At 42.9% G+C, this 7,749-nt stretch overlaps 1 long non-coding RNA gene across 1 annotated transcript; it reads right to left on the bottom strand.

The window, feature by feature from the left end:
- Nucleotides 1-200: 200 nt before the first annotated feature.
- On the bottom strand, nt 201-6,699 carry LOC129822804 (uncharacterized). The gene is made up of 2 exons (XR_008754532.1): nt 2,503-6,699; nt 201-1,761 (listed from the first exon to the last, which is right to left on the bottom strand). It is a non-coding gene; the product is annotated as an uncharacterized LOC129822804 (long non-coding RNA).
- Nucleotides 6,700-7,749: the final 1,050 nt, after the last annotated feature.

The raw sequence follows: 7,749 nt of genomic DNA, 5'->3' as shown, positions 1-7,749 counted from the left end.
GTAGTACAATAGATAAATCATGAACAAAGGGAAAGGGAAAAGGGGGATACAAAGTAGCCTACACAATCTCAAAAAAGGTGAAATATATTCACATGCGCCCCCCACACAGTCCAGTTTCAGCAGAATATTATCTGCAGGTAGCAACAGTGTGCAACTTGTTAGGTTCTAAATATCGTAGTAAGAAATTGACGGACACTATAAAAGCTCCAACCAAGTTTATTCACCGAAAGGTTTGAACAGCTGAACAGACAAAAACATATTTCCACAAGTGGTAGCATATATACCCAATTTGGGTGGAGTCTCCTCCTCTCGAAACATTACATCTTTATTGCTAGGCAGGAAGTTAAGTGATATAGGCAATAAACTGTTCCTTCTCCCTTTTAAGGTTGACCTGACCTGGACCTCCTTCCTCACTAATCCACATCTCTCCATCTTTATAAGTGTCTGCCAACATGTGATTATCTTTCCTTCACTCAGTACATTCCAAGCTTAAAATGCATCCACCATATACATTCCTACAGATAACCATTAACTTCTGGTGTAGAGCCTAGAGACGGGTCAGGAGAGCTCCTTGGTCTTCATGGTACCGCTTGGTTGGTGGTGCACCTTGCTTAGTGGTGTTGCAGACTCCAGGGCCTTTCAGAACAGGTGTATATACACTGAGATCATGTGACACTTAGATTGCACACAGGTTGACTTTATTTAACTAATTATGTGACTTCTGAAGGTAATTGGTTGCACCAGATCATATTTATGGGCTTAATAGCAAAGGGGGTGAATACATATGCACGCACCACTTTTCAGTTTTTTTTGAAACAAGTTATTTCACTTCACCAATTTGGACTATTTTGTGTATGTCCATTACATGAAATTCAAATAGAAATCCATTTAAATTACAGGTTGTAATGCAACAAAATAGGAAAAATGCCAAGGGTGATGAATACTTTTGCAAGGCACAGTATTCCATAAAGAAATCTGCAGTTTCCAGCTACAATAGTATTTTACAACATTAACAATGTCTACACTGTACTTCTGATGAATTTGATGTTATTTTAAATGGATGGGGAAAAAAAATTCTTAAAAAACAAGGAGATTTCTAAGTGACCCCAAACGTTTGAATGGTAGTGTAACTAAAAGCATACACACTACATTTCCAACAATAAATTGTTCAAACAACAAGTGCATATTGTAGCAACCTTAACAAATCAAATCAAATGTATTTATATAGCCCTTCTTACATCAGCTGATATCTCAAAGTGCTGTACAGAAACCCAGCCTAAAACCCCAAACAGCAAGCAATGTAGGTGTAGAAGCACGGTGGCTAGGAAAAACTCCCTAGAAAGGCCAAAACCTAGGAAGAAACCTAGAGAGGAACCAGGCTATGAGGGGTGGCCAGTCCTCTTCTGGCTGTGGCGGGTGGAGATTATAACAGAACATGGCCAAGATGTTCATAAATGACCAGCATGGTCAAATAATAATAATCACAGTAGTTGTTGAGGGTGCAGCAAGTCAGCACCTCAGGAGTAAATGTCAGTTGGCTTTTCATAGCCGATCATTAAGAGTATCTCTACTGCTCCTGCTGTCTCTAGAGAGTTGAAAACAGCAGGTCTGGGACAGGTAGCACGTCCGGTGAACAGGTCAGGGTTCCATAGCCGCAGGCAGAACAGTTGAAACTGGAGCAGCAGCACGGCCAGGTGGACTGGGGACAGCAAGGAGTCATCATGCCAGGTAGTCCTGAGGCATGGTCCTAGGGCTCAGGTCCTCCGAGAGAGAGAGAAAGAAAGAGAGAATTAGAGAGAGCATACTTAAATTCACACAGGACAGCGATTAAGACAGGAGAAGTACTCCAGATATAACAAACTGACCCTAACACAACACCTTGCGACTTCATCAAGCAGTTCGGACCTCTTGGCATAACGGTAAAGGTGTTGGCTTGACAGTTGATGGGTTCGAGTCCCAGTAGGGGATACCCCCAAAATTCACTACAATATGATATACATACTATATACAGGTAGATAGGTGGTAACATTCGGCTGGGCATCTCTGCCTGTCGCACCTCCAGCAGTGCCTATAAACCAGCTGGAGGGTCATCACCCGGGGACCACCACTCCTCAATGTTCCTCTCCTTATCCCGGTACGTCTCCTGGTGGCAGAGCAGTGGTAGGGACGTCTGCCTGTCATCCCCTGCAGCTGGCCTTTAGTTCTTCATTCTTGTCCTTCCTCCTTAGCCACAGAAACTAACCTTCTCTGCCAGTGGTGGACCATAACTAAACATAAACTATATTTCCTTCAATAAATTGTGCAAATATGTACTATATTATAAAATAAAACATTTGCCAGTATAGGTGATTTGCACAGAGGCATTTTAGAGAGAATCCACAATGACACAGTTGAAACTCACATTTCAATGTACTATCACAAAAAAAGGAAACCGAACTGAGCCGGTCAGTGTGAATAGTAATAGAAAGCAGCAAAACGTTTGGAGTGTAGTTGGTTGTTTACCTTGTGACCGGGGGCGATTTGAGGAGAACGGTCAACAAGATGCTTGAGAGAGGAGGCAAATCCTGGACCGTCTCTGGTGTTGTGACCTCTTGAGGATGTGAAATCTAAGATGGAACAGTTTTAAGTTCAGCGCAGATTAAATATATTACATGTTCATTATTGACCTCAAATTTTTGAACGGTAATATACGTAATTTCCAAGTTTATGTAAGTTGAACAGTAGGAAGCAAATGTTCAAGAGGATGGACTGATGGGTTCGGATTTCTAAACCCTAAATATTGGTAATCATGATTTATACGAGACATGAGGAGTGCCATAGTCTCTTACCCCTGAATGCATGACTATCTGTACCGCTGCAGGGAGTACTGTGTGTGGACCAAACCAAAGCTGTCCCAACACCCCCACCTGGTGTTTCTATTTTTCCATTATTTTACCAGGTAAGTTGACTGAAAACACATTCTCATTTACAGCAACAACCTGGTGAATAGTTACAGGGGAGAGGAGGGGGATGAATGAGCCAATTGTAAACTGGGGATTATTAGGTGATGGTTTGAGGGCCAGATTGGGAATTTAGCCAGGACACTGGGGTTAACACCCCTACTCTTACAACAAGTGCCATGGGATCTTTAAAGACCTCAGAGTCAGGACACCCCTTCCGAAAGACAGCACCCTACACAGGGCAGTGTCCCCAATCACTGCCCTGGGGCATTGAGATATTTTTTAGACCAGAGGAAAGAGTGCCTCCTACTGGCCCTCCAACACAACTTCCAGCAGCATCTGGTCTCCCATCAAGGGACTGACCAGGACCAACCCTGCTTAGCTTCAGAAGCAAGCCAGCAATGGTATGCAGGGTGGTATGCTTGATGTACACTCAATCTCCAGAATTCAGACCATGCTCTGCAATGCATGGGTCATTTCCTGACAACAGACTCTCCAATTATGGCCAGATCACTAATTTGTGACTGAATAACAGCACCCGATACTCCCATCAGTCTCCCAGTTACCACTTCATGTGGCATGAGTCCTCAAATGATATCCCAACAATGCTACTAAAATAACCCCTGCTACTACTGACACTGCCCATGACGCATACCTCAAAATCCCTAATTTGCACCGTAATCCAATTCCATGCTGTTACCATTGTATTCTTCAATTACTGTCCCTACAGCTATTGCTGTGAAAAATAACTACTGCATGGAATCTTCCTCCTGCTCTTCTACTGTTCGTGGTTTACTGATAGATCTAGGACTGACCCTTCCATGTGACTCACTGAACATTACTCGCCCTATCTGTGGTTTCGCGTTCAGAGCGCACACTGGACGCTCTGGCCAATAAGAGTAGGGTTGTTCCGAAAGCTTTGATCTCACAACAACAGTCAAGCACCCAAGCTAACTGGCTAACATTGGCGAACTACTTCCAGACTCATAATGAGAGAACACCCCACTCTGACCATTTTACTCACGCTAGCAGAGCTGGTTAGGCTTTTTTCATGTTATCCAGAGCGTTGGTGACTAACTGTGTTGGAGTCAACAATTGAATTACGCTTTGTTGCCGACATTTACTGACACCAAACATATTCAACGGGTGTTGAGCGTTCAAAAATGTATCAGTTATTCTGCGGTCTGCCACACTAAGACGAGTCTTTTGTTAAGAAATGTAGCTAGATAGATAGCTAGGTAAACAATGAATCCCAATGCACAACGTAATGTTAATTAGCGAGCCAGCCAGCTGATGTTAGCTAGCTAACAGTACACTTTAACTTGATATTAGGTTTATGCAGTTTTACGACTCCATATTTATTTATTTTTTATTTTATTTTTTAAATCGCCTTTGACACGATTACCTAAACATACTGACCAGCTCCAACAGACAGACGCGTGCTATATGGTAGACCAATCAAAACTAATCTCTCGACATGTCTAGCCCACTCATTATCTCAGCCAATCATTGCTAGCGGGAAGGTTGCTCACTTTTTCTGTGGGTAAACCAACTAGGCTTGTAATTTAACAATTTTATTAGCATTTACAGATGGCATACAAGAAGGCATTTCTGTCGAAGCGCATTTTGATTACATTTTTTTTTTTGTTTACGTTCAAACAGCACTCCTGTTTCAGGTCACATATACTCCCTACCTATCTCCCAACTCATACCTGGTCTCCTAGCCACCAACATCTCCAATGACCTTCTGAATTCTACTACAGTCTACCTGTGGATAATACTCTCTCTTGTGCTCAGGTTAGATCGGTCCCAATCTTCTGGGAGATATGTCAAGTGTTTGCTGGCTGTTAGAAATGGGGAAGAGATGAATGACATTAGAAGAGGATCCAAACTAACAAAAAGGTTTCTTGAAAATTGACTGTCTGAAATGCCAACACTATCTCTGCTACTCTCACCATGATCTGGGTATGTGTAACGTTCAATTTAACATCCTAATAGTCTCTATATTGTGCACAGTTAGCTGTCCTCCCTCTCCTACAAGCTATCTCCTGTAACAATATACATAGTGGTATAATCCCCAGAAACTATCACCCCAACCTTAATTTATGAGCCCCCACAGTCACATTTCCTTCTGCTTACACCCTTATGTAAACATTCTGTCTCAAACACAGGCCTTTTATGTACCTCGCCTCCTGCTACACACACATTGCACATAACTCATTCCATCTAAACCATAACACATTAGCCACTACTACAGTTATAACCATACTAAAACATTCTCAAATGAATTAGTCCATTTCCACCAATCCCTCATCTGGAACAACGATCACTCTTATTGTCCACGACACCTAAAAACATATTGACTTGAACAGGGAATGAGGAAAAAATACATGTTTAATCATTTCACACCATCCTTGATGCGACTAAGACTGGGGAAAGAACCATCCATCTGTTCTATTCTATGCTCATGGGATGCTAGTCTCAATTCCCGTCTCCTTCATTTTGAAGATCTGACGTGATCTTCCTGTCTGGGTTGGCGCCCCCCCTTGGTTTGTGCCGTGGCGGAGATCTTTGTGGGCTATACTCGGCCTTGACTCAGGATGGTAAGTTGGTAGTTGAAGATTTTCCCCTCTAGTGGTGTGGGGGCTGTGCTTTGGCAAAGTGGGTGGGGTTATAACCTTCCTGTTTGGCCCTGTCCCGAGGTATCATCAGATGGTGCCACAGTGTCTCCTGACCCCTCCTGTCTCAGCCTCCAGTATTTATGCTGCAGTAGTTAATGTGTCGGGGGGGGCTAGGGTCAGTTTGTTATATCTGGAGGACTTCTCCTGTCTTATCCGGTGTCCTGTGTGAATTTAAGTATGCTCTCTCTAATTCTCTCCTTCTCTCTCTCTCGGAGGACCTGAGCACTAGGACCATGCGTCAGGACTACCTGGCATGATGACTCCTTGCTGTCCCCAGTCCACCTGGCCTTGCTGCTGCTCCAGTTTCAACTGTTCTGCCTGCGACTATGGAACCCTGACGTGCTAAAAAAGCCAACTGACATTTACTCCTGAGGTGCTGACTTGCTTGGAGTTTTTCCTAGCCACCGTGCTTCTACACCTGCATTGCTTGCTGTTTGGGGTTTTAGGCTGGGTTTCTGTACAGCACTTTGAGATATCAGCTGATGTACGAAGGGCTATATAACTAAATGTGATTTTCATCCTTGGGTATTAAACACAAGACACAGAATATGAGCCTTGTATGCAATTGATTGTACTGTATCATCAAGCAATCCATGTATTGTATTGATATGCTTTAACATTAGGATTATGATGACATTGTAAAACAAAAACCCTTTCCTGGTTGACTCAAGCTATCATCCAGTGAGTTCTCTAACCTTCTGGGGAGAAAACCCCTCAGACCCAATAAATTCGAGCAGTGCACCCACCTCTTTGTAGTCTTGCTTTGTATGATACAATTTGATAAATTATCCAACCCAAATTTAGAAAGCCAGTCCTTAGTGCTTTATTTTGAGTCTATCACTTGAATTCAACCCCCTCAACCTGCCTGGCACATCATCACGGTTAGAAGGTACATTTATAAACGGGACCAGATATTACCGGTAATAACTCTTCTCATTACAACCCCCATTTGTTCCTGTTTTATGTCGTGAGTGGCATGGTAATGACAGATCGGTATCTCAATGCATTCTTATTCTAAATTACTATACATTTCGCACTATGCAGACCTACACAACCAACCTAATACCCCAACTAAACAATTACGGGCATGTTTGACCACCCCCCCCACCCTTCTCCCGGCACTCATCCTTCTAGCGTGTCTTCATAGTTTCTTCTTCAGATAGCGTTACAGTTCATTTCCCAACGGCACATATGTAGCTTATGCCTGTCACAGTTGATGACTCTCAATGTCCCGATTTCAATATCCAAAGAAATTAATCAGGTTTTCCCATGAGTCTCTCACCTGAGCCGCCACCACCATTCTGTCTGGTCTATTTTCCCACCAGTAGCATGAGAGAAGTTTAAACGTGATCTCTCTCCATGCTCACTCCACATGCACGGTCTCAGGACTCATGGCGCACTCCTGCCGCCGTACCCAGGTTGATGGCTCGGACTCAGGTCACAGATGTGTTACAAGACACGGTCGTATTGAACGCCTGGGTCGCTCTTTCTTCAGCCGGTTATGGATGGTTTGGAGCTTCACACACTGTTCCAGATCAAATGATCCCTTCCATGCATTAAGACACCATCTGATGTCACCTTTGCCATAACTTGAGAAAGAACAGAGCAAAACAACAGTTTAAGACACTTCTGAATCTGACAAACCAGACTATCCATTTGCCCTATGATAAATTATTACAACCTCAATTTTTGTAATACCATTATCTCTAAGACAAATGTCAAAGAGCATAACATACTGTTCCTTTTGAAACCATTTTCAAAATTGGTTCATATTCCCTTACTTTACTGGCGACTTCTCCGAAGAGTTACCAGATCAGGGAGTTAGAACTCTAACCCATCGGGGGGAATCTCAACAATCCAGCAGACCCAATCTCGTGAAATTTGTATCGAAACAAAGACAAAAATGAAATCAGCAATACACATATCACAATCCATTTGGAGTAACTGTGAACCCTTATTAACATATATTTTCCCTTCTATATACAGACTGAACAAAATACATTTGTGTATTTACCAAAGGGTCTCTCACGGCCGATACTGGAAGAAGACCAAGGTGCAGCGTGGTGAGGGTACATATCCTTTATTTTTGGAATGACGCCAACAAACGAAAGAAACAACCGTGAAGCTTA

The sequence above is a fragment of the Salvelinus fontinalis genome, chromosome 25 (genome assembly GCF_029448725.1).
Source record: "Salvelinus fontinalis isolate EN_2023a chromosome 25, ASM2944872v1, whole genome shotgun sequence".
NCBI classification, from domain to species: Eukaryota; Metazoa; Chordata; class Actinopteri; order Salmoniformes; family Salmonidae; genus Salvelinus; species Salvelinus fontinalis.
Note: the sequence above shows the minus strand (reverse complement) of the source record. Positions and strands in the feature narration are given on the sequence as shown.